Source organism: Ailuropoda melanoleuca, chromosome 16 (genome assembly GCF_002007445.2).
Source record: "Ailuropoda melanoleuca isolate Jingjing chromosome 16, ASM200744v2, whole genome shotgun sequence".
NCBI classification, from domain to species: Eukaryota; Metazoa; Chordata; class Mammalia; order Carnivora; family Ursidae; genus Ailuropoda; species Ailuropoda melanoleuca.
This window is the reverse complement of record NC_048233.1, coordinates 68,571,955-68,589,505: the sequence shown is the minus strand read 5'-3', so window position 1 is coordinate 68,589,505 and position 17,551 is coordinate 68,571,955.

The following is a 17,551-nucleotide window of genomic DNA, read 5'->3' as shown; positions in this document are numbered from 1 at the left end:
ATGTTCACTTACACATAGCCATGCAGAGATAACTGTGTGTGTATAGCATGTTTACGTGTCAAATACCACATGGTCAGTTCTTTCAATTCCTATTTCTGGCTTGCTCATAATTCCTTATATCATCCTTCCCTACTTACACATATAGAAAGAAATATTTATCTATATTTTTTAGACAAACTTGGGGAAATATCCAGAATATTCATATTTGTCTACATTATCTTCATTCAGCCTACACACTTGTATTAAAGGCCAACTTTATACCAATCCCCATTTCTCTGAAAGCATTAACATAAGGAACTGTCATCAGCTAATAATATTATAGCCCAAATTAGGTTTACTCATTTAACAAACATGTATTGTTAAATTGCGATCCTGGATCCTGATACAAACCCAACTGATATTGTCTTTGCCTTGGAAACATGCACAGTCATGTATTGGAAGGGGTCAGTTATATAAATCGGTGACTATGATAAAAATTATATGATATGCCTTTGTACAAAGAGCCACAGAGAGTAAACTCTGCAAAGGAAAGTCAAAGGGGAAATTCTATTAGACCTTCTTTCTCTATCCACTAGCATAATATGTTACTGAATTTGCTACAGGGGAAAATATTTCCCCTTCAGGATGATATGGGTCCTAACTAGATTAAAGGACATAAGTGAATAGGATAAGAGTCCAGCCTCTTTTCTCAAAAACTGATGAAATCACACTAAATCTCACAATGATAACCATGATTTACTTTTCTCAAGTGAAATAGGCATAGGAAAAAATATTTTTATGGTGCGTTCAGTAAGATGGTATGCCTCTTTTAGTATTAGTCTTATCAGAGCTGTCATTTTGTCTGTATTACCCAATTTAGAGTTCCTCCATGTGACCCTACTTGTCCATACTCTATATTGAGCAATGGAAGATTACATGCTGACCATAACCACATTTCCAGTGGTGAACTGTCCTGTACACTCCTTTCCAGCTGAACACTGAGAACATTGAGAGAGGGACAGTACGCGTGACTTCATGAGGACAATGTACTAGTCCGTGATGAATCATTCTGGGACCTTAGTTGTGTTTGGTTCTGGGGAAAAACATATAGTTTGTCACTATTGACTATAATTATTTCTTGTCTTGAGCCAGTGGTTTTGGAAGATATTTTAAGGGATAAGAATTTGTAGTAGGCATCTCCTAGTGAAGAACGCAAGATTACCTGGAATGTGCTACCACCAGATTTGCCTGATTGCTTCATCTCGACATTTAGATTTCAGCTTAAATATTTCTTTCTCCCCCAGGCTTTCCTTAACCATCCCATCAAAAGCGGTCCCTCTAAATTCTAATCCTTTCTCTTCTCTTTTTTTACATTTTTATCTGAGTATAGTTGACATACAATGTTACTTTAGTTTCAGGTATACAACACAGTGATTCAACAACTCTGTATGTTAGGCTACGCTCACCACAAGCGTAGCTGCCATCTGTCACCATGCAACACTATTACAATACCATTGGCTATACTCCCTATGCTGTACCTTTTAATTCTCATGACTTATTCACTCCATAACTGGAAGCCCGAATCTCCCATTCCCCTTCCCCCATTTTACCCATCCCCCTACCCCCTTTCCTCTGTCCACCACCAGTTTGTTCTCTGTATTCATAGGTGTGAGTCTGCTTTTTATTTGTTCATTCATTTCTTTGGTTTTTTAGATACCTCCTGTAGGTGAAATGCTAATTACTATTTATAATATTGCTTTATGTTATTTTTTCAAAACATTTATTATCTGTACTTTTGGGAATGTTGTACAGAATACCAAGTATTGATAACATGGAATAAAATATGACTTGGCATGTGATAGTAGTGAAATATTGTGTTAAATCAATATTGAACAGAACCTGCCTTAATCCAGGCAAACTCATCTCAATTCAACCATAGTGATGCACATTTATTTATTATATATATTGATAGTCCATGACAGATTTTCATCTCAAAAGTGAATAATGCTAATGAGTTGGAAACTCATGCCTGGGCCCATAGCAACAGACACTCTGAGGTTTGGTAACATTGGCTGTCTTCACTTTTTTTTTCTGTGATTTTTATAACTATTACTTTTTTGCTGGCACAAACAGTGTCTTTAAAAAATATATCTGTATTTTGGCTCACAGCTCTGTAGGTCAGAAGTCTAGTGGGCTTGACTAGGTTCAATGCATAGGGTCTCAGGCTCAAATCAAGGTGTTGGCCCTATTGACTTCTCATCTGGAGGCTCTGGGGAAAAATCTGCTCCTAAGCTCATTCTTGATGTTGGAAGAATTTGGGTCCTTCCAGTTATAGGACTGAGACCTCCATTTAATTACTGACTGTTGGCCAGGGGTTCTCTCAGCTGCTAGAAGCCACCTGCATTCCTACTTACATGACCCCCTGACATCAGCCAGCGATGGCATATTAAATTCTCATGCATTGACTCTCCGACTTTTTATTTTGCTTCTACCTGCCAAAGAAAACTCCCTGCTTTCTTTCTTTTTTCTTAAGTTTTTATTTAAATTCCAGTTAGTTGACATATAGTGTAATATTATTTTCAGGTGTACAATACAATCATTCCATACTTCCATAGAATACTCAGTGCTCCTCACAAGTGCCCTCCTTAATCCCCATCATCTATTTGACCCATCTGCCCACCCATCTCCCCTCTGGTCACCATCAGTTTGTTCTCTGTAGTTAAGAGTCTGTTTCTTGGTTTGCCTCTCTCTCTCTTTATCCTCCCCTTTGCTTGTTTGTTTTGTTTCTTAAATTCCACATAAGAGTGAAATCATATGGCCTTTTGTCTTTCTCTGACTTCTTTCACTTAATAGAATACTTACTCTCTAGCACCTTCCATGTCATTGCAAATAGAAAGATTTCAATCTTTTCTTTTCTTTTCTTTTCTTTTTTTTACAGGTGAATACCATTCCACACATACACACAAACAGATATATATCTCACATCTTTTTTTCTTCTCAGATCTAGGGTTAGGGTTAGGATTAGGCCCAGGGTGAGAGGATGTGCCTCGTATTCTGGAGTTCAGAGCCTTCTGCCCTGGGTTAGGGTTAGGTTTAGTGGTAGGGTTAGGGGGAAAAAACCCTGCTTACTTAAAGACTTGTGATTAGGCTAGGCCCACCTGGACAACCTTTAATTGTGTTTTATCACATAACCTAATCATAGAAATAAAATCCATCATATAGGTGTGATATGGACAGCAGGGGCAAGGAACCTTGGAAGCTATTTAGAAAATTAAATACCATGTAGGCTAGTACAGGCCATGCAGTCAACAAAGCCATATCATCAAAACTAATATTTAGAAAACAGTTTGAAATTTCAAAAATACTCTAATTTATCTTCATGGGAAATATCAAGATTTTATTGGACTTTGCTGTACTTGTTTATATACTGTGTGTGTATGTGTATGTCTGTGTCTGTGTGTTGGTTTGCTTTGCTTTTATTTAACTTGTTTTGCCTTTGCTTTGGGTATTTGCTTATTTTTTAAAATTCCATATAGAGGACACAAGTAACACTGTAATTTCTGAGACTGTTGCAGGGCCAGTAACTAAACTATTTACTCACAACATTACAAAATTTATTATGTATCATTTTCTTTCTTTTTTTTTTTTTTTTGCTTACACACAAAATTAAATAAAGTTGTTGATATGCTCTGCTCTAGAAGGCACACTTTGTAAGGTCAAAATATTGAATACATTATAAAATTTATAGGTGACAGAGTTTATAGATGTTGAAAAGCATTTTAAATGCTTCCAGTTCCCTATGGAAGAATGATTTCAATTTCTTCCAAAGTCCTATACTGCAAGGAATTTAGAAACATTTGCTAAATGTATTAAGCAATAACAATTCACCAGCCTTGACTTTAGAGTAGACTGATTTGATGCCTTTCACTCTAAGTTAAAAGCAGACACTGATAGGGAATTTGCTTAAATCAAAATACCTATAAATACCTCTTGTAGGTTATGTAACACAATTTAATTCTACTTATTTTTCTAATAATAACCTGACACCAGTAACCAAAGGCTTGGATGAAAACACCCATAAATTATCATTTGTGTATAGAGCAAGATAGATCGAGACTAAACATGATATCCTAAAATTTATGTTTATTCATAAACAGAGTCACAAAATAGATGCAGGAGGTTGCACCTGTTTAAGGCACACACTCTCCCAGATTGCAATTAACTGAATTTCATCATCTCCTGTAGATGAGATTTCTGCAGCAGGATGCAGTTAATTAAGTGCATTCTATGAAAATAATTAGTGTTTGTGGAATACGTAAATGGAACTGCTGTGGTAGGCGTACATGAAGATATTATATGGGGGTTATTGCATAGTCCTTCAGATTTCAGACATTACCAAGAGTAACAAGAATAAAACATTCACAGGCATGCATGCAAAAATCTCTTTATGTAGGCACAATATTATCAAATTATCCAAGTTGATTAAAGCTTCGGTGGAAAGTAAAGGTGCAATATTCAAGTGACTTCATGTTTCTACAAGTAAAATTGAAAATAAAAGAGCTTTTTCCCAAGTTACCTGAAATGTCAAGTAAAAGTGGCTTGCAAATTAAATTAACTAGAAAATTGCCTCTGTCTTTAGCAGATACAATCTTATTGTCCTCCCTCAATGATTATAAAATAAAAAATGGTCTTATTATCATCTCCCACTTTATTGTACTGCAACCAGTAGGAAACTGGATTAGTTCCTAATAGATAAAATGGTTGTAATGGGTCAAAGGGAAATTTCTGGATGGAACCAAATACAAAATTTCCGATACGTATATAATGGTCCCTTGAAGCTAACAGTTAACTAACTTACTTCCAATGTACTTTAATAGTGTATGCCAATCTTGTTTTAACTTACAGAAAATGTGATTATTAATCACAGCAAATCATAGAAAATCCAATTCAAAGAAATCAGACCTAACTTAGTGGAGGCTGTCCTAACACAGAATCTCTCTCTTTTTTTCTCAATTTCAAAAATTAATTTTACTATTTTTTTTGAGGCTCATTTTTTGGTATTATTTAAATACAAGTTAGTTAACATATAGTGTATTATTAATTTCAGGGTAGAATTTAGTGATTCATCAATTGTATATAACACTCAGTGCTCATTACATCAAGTGCCCTCCTTAATGCCCATCACCCAGGTACCCCTTCCCTCCACCCACTGCCCTCCAGTAACCCTCAGTTTGTTCTCTATAGTTGAGTCTCCTGTGGTTTGCCTCTCTCTCTGTTTTTATTTTATTTTTCCTTCCCTTCCCCTATGTTCATCAGTTCTGTTTCTTATATTCCACATATGAGTGAAATCATATGGTATTTGTCTTTTTCTGACTAATTTCACTTAACATAATACATTCTAGTTTCATCCGCATCGTTGCAAATGGCAAGATTTCATTCTTTTAGAATCTCTTCTTTAGTCGTCACTATTCTTTCCACTGTTAGACAGGTGCATTTGTGGTACAAGTCAAGTGTGCAATTTTAACCAACAGTGAATAAGCCTCGTCTCTCTTCTACATGATAGTTTCAAGTCTTTGAAGGTAGCTAACATATATTTATGTGTTAAGACAAAACCTATCATAGTACTTTATATATTTCTTAGGTAGCATAGTATCTAGATAAGTTTACCTTAACTGCTTATCTCTGACCCCACACTAACTTGCAACTGTTCCTCTTAGAATATGCGACCAACATTACTAAAACTTACCCTCCTGAGCATTAGAGCCAGGAATCTGGATGGACATGGTCTACTGATATTAGCAAATTACATGAATTTTCAAGGTCATACTGAAGATTATCTATTTAGCCAATACATAAGATGAATGGTACTTTGCTTTAGTTTGACTTCCTGGCCCTTTATGAATCCATTTTATGCTACTAGGAATTTCATGTCAGAATATAAACTCTCTATTTTCCTAACTGCATAATTAACATTCAACAAGGCTTCTAATCAAAGCATCCCTTTCTCATTAGTATAGTTCTGACAGTTTCATCATCAAGTGGCAAGTGTTCCAGCAAATTGTGTTGCTATCCTATCAGATATGTCAAGAACTTGATCTTCCTTTCCATTAAGTCAGATTAGGGACAGGAACCAATTTCCATTATGAAAATGTGACTGAAAATAAATGATGCTTTTCCAACAAATTCTTCTAATAGAAAATGAATTAAGCGCACACTCTCCTTCCTATATATTCTACATGTGCCAAGTATTTTTGAAATACTAACTGAATAATTTAATATTGATAAACTGGTGTGAAAACTGAAGGAAAAAAGTCCTTAAAATCAATTAGCTATTTGATTACAGTCAAGCTTTGAAATATTGCAAAGAAAAAAAAATTGAATCTTGGAATTTATCCATGACTATGAATGGCATAATTGTTTTAGTAGTAGTTATGGCTATTTTAGGATGGATTTTATTTACTTTTCCATTTATTACATTTGTTATATGTATTCCCAGATTACATGATTTTGTTTTTATTTATCTCTGTTTTTTTTGGTAAGTATTTAAGACTAATAACACCCAATCCCAACCATTAACGAATAAAGTTGTAATTTTGATTATATTTATATTTACAAATAAATAAACTTTAATTAATTATATTTATATTTAAATATTTTCAGAAGAGATTTCATAATGATATTTTTGGTTTACTGTCATTTTTTATTCTACATCTTTACTGATCATTAATTTTCAATATCCTGTCTGATTTTCAGTCTTGTTTCTAACACTTGCACTGTATAGAAAGAGAGTATAAATAACTTTGGAGAGGAAAAACGCTTCCGTTTGCATCCAGGTTTCTGTACACTAAAATATTTTACAGTAAGAATATCCTTGTTGTAGCATACATCTAGGGATCCATAGACCAAGATGAAGCTGATGAAAATGTAAATAAGATTTCCCAAATTAAGGAAGACTTAGGAGTTACTGCGTTTGTGTTCTAAAAAGTTCATAAAGCTATGTATTCTGATAATTTTACCTAGAACTATGAATAAAAATGGAAATAAGATCATTAAAAATTTAAGGGTCTGTGGAGCTCTTGACCTTTAGAGAGGTCAGTGGTGGTCACGTGGATTAGCTCACCATTGGACAATGTGCAAAGACGCTTCTTGAAAAGTTCAGGTATGATTTTTTACTCGTGTAGAATTTCTGAACTGATCTTAAAATGTTAAGAATGTTTGCTGCAAACACTTTGAGCATAAATTTTGCATATGCCCTATGAGTTACTTGACAGAGTTTTTCCCCTTTTCAACTTTCTAGTTTCAACCTATAAGCAGTGGCTTTATACTTTTTCAAGCTTTTATAAAAATTTTCAAAAATATGGTAAAAAAAAGGATAGTAAATTAATAAATCCATGTTTCCACCATCTAGATTCAACAATATTGCATATCGTGCTATAATTTTTTCCATTGTATGTATATTATGCACACGTGTGTGTGTGCACGTGCATATGTGTGTGTGTGTGTGTTTTACTGAGCCACTTCAAAGTAAGTTGTGACCACAGCACTTCTTTTCTAAGTACTTCAATATGTATCTTTGAAAAATAAGAATGTTATTTCACGTAAATAAAATAATGTTTCACCATGGAGAATATTAGCAATAATTCCCTAATGGCTTCTGTTGCTGAATTGAAATATTTAAATATTCCAAATTATGTCTCAAGTGTCTTGTAAAGCTTTTCTTTTCCACCATTTCCCAATGGGGATACTCAAAATAATTTCTTGGTTTCTTACTCTAGAACAGTTCTTACTTTTAACATTGACATTGACTTGTTTAGGGACCATATTAATTGTTGTGTAGAATGTTCCATATTTTGTAACTGTCTCATTGGTTTTGAAGATGTTGTTTGACTTGTTCTTTCTTCTGTATTTTCTCTAAACTAAAGGCTAGATTTAAAATTACACCGCAATTTTAATATAGAAAGACCTCAATAAATGCATCAATCAATTGATCAAAGTACTCGAGAAATTAATGAGCACAAAATATACAGCATACTTTCAGGCCAAACAAAGTGATAGATGTGTTAATGAGTTTTTTAAATACTCAATTAAGTTTAATAAAGGCAAATCAAATTTAAACTTCATTTTCTGTTTAGCTTTAAAAATTGGGTTTAAATATAGCATTGCTTCCCATAATATTGCATATTTAATTTTTTAAAAAATTCTCTAAATACATGATTAGATATACATCAGTTTTCTGATAAATATATCTGATAAATGTGATAGCTGTTTGTTTCATCATTTTATTTTTTCTATTCTACTTTATATTATTTTATCTTGGCTTATTTTTGGTATTTTCACCAATATTGAGTCCTATAATGATGTAAACTCTAGCAAAATGAGCACTGTATTCCTTGCTTGGTAACATTTTTATTTGCATAGGCATATGAGTTTTTTCAAAATATCACCTATTAAGACTGTCCTGATAAACTAATCATTAGGTATGATTTCCAGACATGTCTTTGAGTTATGAAAAGCAACCATATACATGGACAGTTACCATAAAAATTTTGCCAGTCATGCAAAAATCAAAATTAGCAAACAATAGTGTAATCACCACATGATGAGAATATGGACAAAAACTCAAAATAGTAGTGAAAAGGACAGATGAATGTATTACCCAGATGGAATATAGGGAAACCCCTTTTCCTAGGAGCAGAGGGTCTGTGAACAAAAGCATTATGGATAAAATGAGTTTTATTTTGTTCTCATCTATTTGTTTCTTGCCATTCTAGAAAGCATTTTGTGGAAAACCCATTTTGATAAAGCAAGCATAGAGCTCTTCATTGTTTTTTAAAACAGTAATCACCCAGTAAATATGAGGTGCCAAAGTAAATTGACAAAGCTCAAGTACATGAATAACTTCTATACTAAAATACAGGAAAAAACAACACGACATATGGGACCAGAAGTCCTTTGCCATTCTCCCAACTTCAGAAAAAAAATTTATTTTCTTTACCTGATTGCATAATCAAACATAAAAACTCAGTAAGTGTATGAAATACACACTCACGTAACTTGTATTTTACATTTGTTTATTTTGAAAATGATATTCCTTTGTAAGTTTCTCATTATTTTTAAATGGGATTTATGACAGCTTTCTAAAGCCAACAGGAATATACTGGAGAAAACCGAAGCTGATGAACCACCCTATGGTCCACTGCTTTACACTCACTGCACTTGTTGGCAATTTGGATGAGTTTTCAGTGGACTAACATATTTCTACCATTTTAATTTCCTGCTACAAGAAAGCACATTTGTTCTTCTAAAAGTAACACTCAGTCTCTACTACTTAACAGTGGCCTTGTTTAGACAAAATATGAGTTCAGTATCTCCTAGAAAACAAAGTTAAGAAATCAAGATTTAACTGTCCAAATATCTGCTCCATTTAACTGTCCAAATATCTAAGATTGTATATATAACATTGGTGTATAGTTTTAAAGAGTAATTCAAAACTTTATGTAAGAGCTATTGGTTCTGTGTTATATTGGTCAATTGAGATAGAGATATCAATGTCATGTTTACTGACTAAAGAGAGAAACCTTCTTGTACTCGAATTCGTGAAACGTGGATGTTCTCACAAAAAGGTCAGAAGATATATTAGTTATGGTAACGCAGACACATCCAACAATCTCTGTAGATTTAATACAACAGGAGTTTATCTCCCCTTTACACAACTCCCAGATGTTGGCATATGCCAGATGATGTTCCATGTCATTCAAGAATCCAGGCACCTCCCATAATCGGGCTCTGCTATTTTCAACAGGTAGTTTCTAGGCAGCAATGAAAAGGGAGAGGGAGGGTGAAGCAAAGCCGATCTACTTTTAATTATGCCAGTCCAGGAAACACACACACACACACACACACACACACACACACGTTAGCTCACAATGTCCGGGGGAAAAATTGGTTCAAAGCCATCCCCTAAGCGTACTAAATGTAGCCTCAGCCTGGGTAGACGTTCTCAGAAATACGTGTATGAAAAAGTAAGAAAACATGAATCCTTTTTTTTTTAAAATTTTTATTTATTTATTTGACAGAGATAGACAGCCAGCGAGAGAGGGAACAGAAGCAGGGGGAGTGGGAGAGGAAGAAGCAGGCTCATAGCAGAGGAGCCTGATGTGGGGCTCGATCCCATAACCCCGGGATTACACCCTGAGCCGAAGGCAGACGCTCAACCGCTATGCCACCCAGGCGCCCCAGAAACATGAATCCTTGATAGGCAGGTACTAGTCTCTGCTGCAGGTGGAAATTTGAAGAGATTCATAAAGTGTCAGTCTACCAAAATAATAGGGTCTCCCCCACTACCACCACCATGAAGTAAATACTCACTCCTGAAAATATGCTCATCGTTATGCTTATCAATTTCCCATGTACAGTTTTCTACTTACATTCTATTGGTAAAATTTCACAAGAATAACTTTAAATTTATTCAGTAAATATGTCATTATTATTAATTAAGGAAGATTTATTAGCTTTCTTCTAAAATGCCAGGCATTGTACATAAAAATTCATTTATGCTATTTCATTAAATCTTCACAATAACCCTAAAAGGTAAGTGTGACATTTCTCTTTGCAAATAGCAGAACTAAGGCTAGAGAATTGAGTAATGTATAGAATTGTTGAATCACTATATTGTACATCTAAAATTAATATAATGATATATGTGAATTATACTGGAATTAAAATTAAAAAAAATTTCATAAAAAAACACTAAGGCTAAATACTAGGCAAATTGTCCAAGACTGAAGTGGAGAACATGAAAATCCAACTGCAGTGGGGCAAGAGGAATAAGACATCAGGAGCTACCAAGTATGAGCTGTCTTGTGAAGTATTGAGATTTATCAAGTTACAGAGACAAATGACATGACCACAATACAGGCAGGGTGAAGGAATAGTTTTTAATATGGGAAAGTTAATCATTAATACAATGATTAGCAGAAGGCAGAAAGGCATATGGAGAGGGAGAATTTTCAAGAACATGGCAGAGGGAAGGAGAAGAAAGGTTGAACATGTTTTTATGAGACTGGGAGGGGATTGGAATCAATCCACATGGGGAGAATCCAACTTGGTCAGGCAGAGAAAAACCACTCTCCTTAAAATGAAAAGGATGGAAGGAAGGAAGTGTGGGTATCAGGGCAAAGGAGGTGATGTGTTCGGGGCAAGGAAGCCTGAAAATTAAGGGATTTTACACTTGACTGAGTCTCAAAGCTTGTGCCTTGAGCGTATGCTTTGACATTTGCCGGACTTACTGCTTGTGTTATTTGGTGGTTGTTTGTTGAACATGCCCTGTAAGATATTGCCATAAGAGCTTTAGAAAATATGTCCTGCTCATCTGTTTCATTCACATTCTTTGCTCACAGATTTGTAAATACCAGTGATCGTGAATATTAAACCTGGGGGCACAACTTAAAATGGAATGCTTTAATGTGTTTCAGGTTTAAAAATTAAATTGAGGTATAATTCCTCTTAACACAATTACCAAAGGAGGAGGTTCCTGTCCCAGGAAGACAGCATAATTATTAAATATTTTATTGATTTTTTTCATTAAAAATTGTCCTTTTTAATTGTGTTGAAATTTTTATATTTTAGTTTCATTGAAACGTTTAGTTTCCTCACTAGTAGAGTCTCTCTTAAAAGAAAACCAGAGCATGCACAAATTATTCTGTAGGTCTTGAAAAATATCTTTGTTAATAAAAAAATAATTATAGGTAACACTTACTTTGTAATAGGTATTTTATAAGTAAATTACATATGGCAGGCAATTCGCTTAATTTTTATAACTGGTCTATGAAATAAATGCTATTTTTTTTTCTATTTTGTAGATGAAGAAACTGAGGTAGAGAAAATACAATCAATGGCCTTGGAGTCTGCCTTTCCTCACATTAGATTAACTCCAGACTTGTTTCATGTAATGAATCAATATTTTTTCTTGAATAAGCTAGCTTGGGTTTCATTCTGTAATTTCCAATTTTAAAAATGCTGATGGAGTCATCTTTCAGTAATACAGATAACTAGGTATTCACTGTCCATTCTTTCACTGTTACACAGGCTTCAAGGGAATATGCAAATAATCCCCTGTGGTATGATCTTTTCCTCCCTCATTTGCTTAAATCCCACATAGCAAGAGGATTCTTCAGCACTTGGGCACAAGGGAGTGTTATTTCCCCGGACCGCTTTATAGTAGTCAAGCTTTTATACCTACATCTTGCTGTTCTGACTTCCATTGATACCAAAAATTGCTGATTAATAACTAGCTACACTCCAGCTCCCCAACTCCAGTATGTAATCTCTTCTCTGAGCTTCCATTGCTTTTGCAAAAAATACAACATTCTTTATAATACCTACTCACACCAAGACGGAGGAATGGACAGAGGGGGAGAAAGAAAAAAAGAAATCTTTGGTCTTGGCAATTAATATATCAGCACTAATGGAACTTACATTCTAGTGAGTTTACATTCTGGTTGGCTTATTTTACTATATGCAAATTTGAACATGAGAGGACATTTTTAGAGGCACTGTATTACAGTAGTAGTGTAATATATGATGAGCCAATTATATATGGATCACAGAATTTATTTTCATCACTTTGTGACTAAATTTTGAAAATTAAGGTTTTTGCAAAGAAATTAGAATACGCCCTATGGGGAAGAGGGAAAACAGAGAGGACTGGGTAACTGAGGCTAGTTCTGGCTTGACTTAAAACTGATTTGATAGACAAAGGACTTAAATAGACCTTTCTCCAAAGATACCAATGGACACCAGGTTTATGAAAAGGTGCTCAACATCATTAAACATCAGTGAAACATAAATCAAAACCACACTGAAATATCAACTCACACTGAAATATCAACTATTAGTATGCCTCTTTTAAGAAAGATAAGAAATATTGGCACGGGTGTGGAAAAAGGGGAATCCTTATATATTGTTGATGGGAGTGTAGAATGCATGTAAAATGCTGTAACCAGTACAGAAAAGAGCATGGAGTTTCCTCAAAAAATTAAAAGTAGAACTACCATATGATCCAGTAATCCTATCTCTGGATAGATACCTGGAAGAATTGAAATCTGAATCTCAAAGAGATATCTGCACCCCCACATTCATTGCAGCAATTTCCACAAAAGCCAAGGTATGGCAACAACCCAAATGTCAAATTGACAGATGAATGGATAAAGAAAATGCCGTAATATATATACACTGGATTATAATTCAGCCTTTAAAAAAAGGAAATCCTGCCATTGTGACATGGATGAATCTTGAGGATAGTGCATTATGCTAAGTTAAATAACCTAGGCACAGAAGGACAAATATTGCATGATTACACTTATATGAGGTCTCTAAAATAGTCAAACTCACAGAAGCAGAGAATCCAACAGTGGTTGTCAGAGGCTGAGGACAACAGGAAGTGGGAAGTTGTTGCTCACTGGGTGCAAAATTTCTGTTGCACAAGATGAATAAGTTCTAGATATCTACTGTACCACATAGCACTGATAGTTACAACTCAGCATGGTGAATGTTAATCTGTCTACGGTCTTGTGCTGTGTTGGTGAAAATGGAAATTAGTACAGCTGCTATGGAAAAGAGTATGGAAGTTGTTCAACATGATTACAAATAGAACTACCACATGATCCAGCAATCCCACTTCTAGTTATGCATCCAGAGGAAATCGAATCACCATGTTTAAGAGAGAGCTCCACCCCCATGTTCATTGCAGCATTATTTACTATAGCCAAGGCATGGAAACAACCTAAGTGTCCATTGAAGGATGAGAATATAGCAAAAATATTATATATATACACATATATATGTATATATATACACATATATAAAATATATGTGAATATTATATATGTATATATGTATTCATATATGTATATATGTATTCATATATCTGAATGTTATGAACATGAATATATGTATTCATAGATATGAATATTATTCAGTCATAAAAAGAAGGAAATTCTGCCTTTTACAACAACACAGATGGACCTTGAGGTTATTATGGTAAGTAAGATAAGTCAGACATGGAAAGACAAATACACTTTTGTCACTTATATGTGAAATATGAAAAACTGAGCTCATAGAAATAGAGTAGAATGGTGGTTGCTAGGGACTGGGGGCTGAGAGAAATTGGGAGATGATGGTCAAAGGACACAAACTTTTGACTGTAAGATGAATGAATTCTGGGGATGTAATATATAGTAAGATGACTATAGTTAACAATACTGTATTATACTGGAAAGTAGTTAAGAGAGTTAATCTTAAGTGTTACCACTACAAATAGGAAGGATAATTATGTGGGGGAATGGAGGTATTATCTAACCTTACCGTGGTCATCATTTCACAATGTATTCATATATATGTTGTACAACTACACTTACATGTTATGTTAAATTATCCCCATCGAGCTGGAAAAAATACTTAAAGGATATATCTTATGTTAAGTATTCTTGCCACCAAACTCACACATACACACATGTGTTCACACACATGAAAGAACACAACGAAATTTTTAAAGGTTTAGTACGTTGATTGTGGTCATGGTATCATTGGTGTTTACATATGTCTAAACTCATCAAGATGTATATAGTTCACCTTGAAAAATGCAGGAGTTAGGGGTGCAGGCTCTCCATGCAGTCGAAAATCCACGTATAACTTTGACTCCCCCAAAACTGAACTAATAATAGCCTATTGACCTGAACCCTTACCAATAACATAAACAGTTGATTAATACATATCTTGCATGTCATATGTAGTATGTACTGTGTTCCTACAATCAAGTAATCTACAGAAAAGAAAATGTTATAAGAAAATAATAAGGAAAATATATTTACAGTATTGTACTGTACTTTAAAAAGCCATATATATTGGACCCATTAATTTCAAAGCCATGTTGTCCAAGGGTCAACTGTATATTAAATGTGTGCATTTTTGGTTTCAATTATGTATCAACAGAGCTTTAAAAACTGAGTTGAGTCTCTTTAGGGTTCGGTGTCAAGTTTTGTTCTACATAGTTTCTCTCAGTTTTTTTCTTTTATTTTCACAGTATTTGTTAGAAAATATATGATTCCTTTTGGCAATTTTGGCTCTTCCTTCACAACACTGAGCAATTCCAGCATTGTAAGAACTCAGCGTTAGCAGTGAGAACAACTGGGAACTAGAACTTTTGGACTGTAATCACTCATACTGCAACCCTAAGAGAGGCATCCTACAATCCTGTTTGTCATCATGTGCCAGGCCTCTAAAAGAGCCAAGTCTTGTCATTCAGATGCTCTCAGGTGTGATGAATTGTGACAATTTACGCAGTCTATTATGTGTTAGCGAGCATCTGTTTTCACCATGTTCTACATAATTAGGCTTTCTGCCACTTTTAGGTTTTAGGTTTATTAACAACTTTCAAATCTAGTAAAGTGATATGCTCTACATTGTATGATAATTTTCTTCACCACATAACAGACGGAATCAAAGTTTCAAGGCAACAGTAATATCCCAGGGTCTATTGTCGCTATGCTAAGAAAGTCAGGTGTTTATAGACTTTCATTGTGGGGATGTGAAAATTGAGATTCCCCTTTTTTCGGAATTTTCAGAATCATAGTTTTTATGTAGTATCTATGTTTTCTATTAAAAATCAAGTTAAATTTATAACTTTTATCAAAAACACTGGATTTAATTTACTAAAGGAGGGTTTGATGTTCTTCTCTCACATGTAAGACATTATCCCTAGCTTCCAGACAAAGGAGTACATGAGACAAGCAGGATTTCTAGTGGAAGATATATCCACACTCAACAGGGAGGATACTACTTTCAGATAGTCACATGTGAAATGAAACACGATGATACAGTAAAGAAATTGTTCTGTGTGTTTTAGAAAAGTAACCAGAAAAGAATTCTCTTATGTATTAACATTTGGGGGAAAAAAACAGCAAGGGAATATCTGGGAGAAAATCATTCTTTTTAGGTGGAATAGAAAGGGCAAAAATGAAAATGAGATGTATGTACATGTTCAAGAAACATAAAGAACACCAGTGTGACTGGCCTGATTGTTGTTGAGAGGTTGACAGAATGTGGTCAAGTTCAAGGGCAAGACTTATGCCATATTAAGTCTTTTGTTGGCTTTGATAAGGACTTTTTTTATTATATCTTAAGTGCATTAAGAAGCTATTAGAAAACTGTAGTCTGAAGCATTTGGTGACTTATTTATATATAAAGTTAACTATTACATGAAGGCAAGGGAAAACTAAGGAAGCGCAGTCAAGAGTCTACTGTATTGGGGTGGGAGATGATAGTAGCCTATTATAAATGTGGAAAGGAGCTATGAAATACAGTATGTATCAGAGGTAGAGCCAACAACTTACTAATAGATTCAATTTGGTAGGAGAGGGGAAATGGAAAATTAAAGGGGAACCTTGGGTTTTTGGTTTGAACAAGTGGGTAGGCATAGTTCATTTTTGCTGTGATGGAGAAGTCAAGGGAAAAAGAGATTTAAAAGTGAATACATAAATGAATGGAACCACTCTGGTTTTATATATCTTAGCAAAACCAATTCAAGATGTAATCCTCCCAGCTTCCATTTGAGGGTAACTAAATTTAAACCATACCAACTGCCATAGGTTTATGAACCTAATTATGTTTTTGGTCTAGAATAACAAGAAAATTAGTTAATACATTCAGCGCAGTTTCATGGTAAAGATAACTTTTCTCAGGTGACACATCACCTTGTTAGGAGCTATTGATTTTCTCTGTTCTAATGTTAACAGGGACAGAGGAGCTGGCATTATTTCTAAAATTAAATATTTAAAACTTGGCATTTCAAAGAGTATAATTTCCTACTTAAGGATAATAATAAAATGTTCCCAACTATTTCAATGCACTTAAACTGAAGAGAAGTAATTATCATTGATAGATCAAAATGAATCTGTTCCTTTTATCTTAAAGATTCAAAGATGCCTTTGCAGTATCTTCAACCTCATGGAAATCTCACCTCCACCTTGTTTTAAAATTATAGAAATAAATATATGCATAATAAGAGTATAAGGTAAGCAGTGTAATAATAATATAAGCAGCAGAGACTACGGATTGCCACGTTATTCTTTCTTGAGAAAACAGAAGCCATTATGACTGGAGAAACAGTTGGCACATAAGATCTACCAACATTGTTGAGTGATTTAATATGTAGTAGATAACATTTCAAGGAATCTTTAAAGCATGCTTGATTTTGGTTTTTTTTTTCCTATGAATTTGCAACCTGAGTCATATAATTTATTCATGTTAAAAATATACATTAAACACAGTTTCACATATTTGGCAAGAATGTGTACCTGCATTCTTCACTATGTTTATGAGAAGCAGAATATAGTTAGTTTGGCCAATCTTCAAATAATCAGAGCTAACTCCAAGTAGGAGGCATAATTTGGGGAGTTGTTTGCATCTTGGAAGAAAGCTAATTTGTTGAGCTCTAGGAGGAAAGTAGAAGAATACATGATTAAAGGGGCGCCTGGGTGGCACAGCGGTTAAGCGTCTGCCTTCGGCTCAGGGC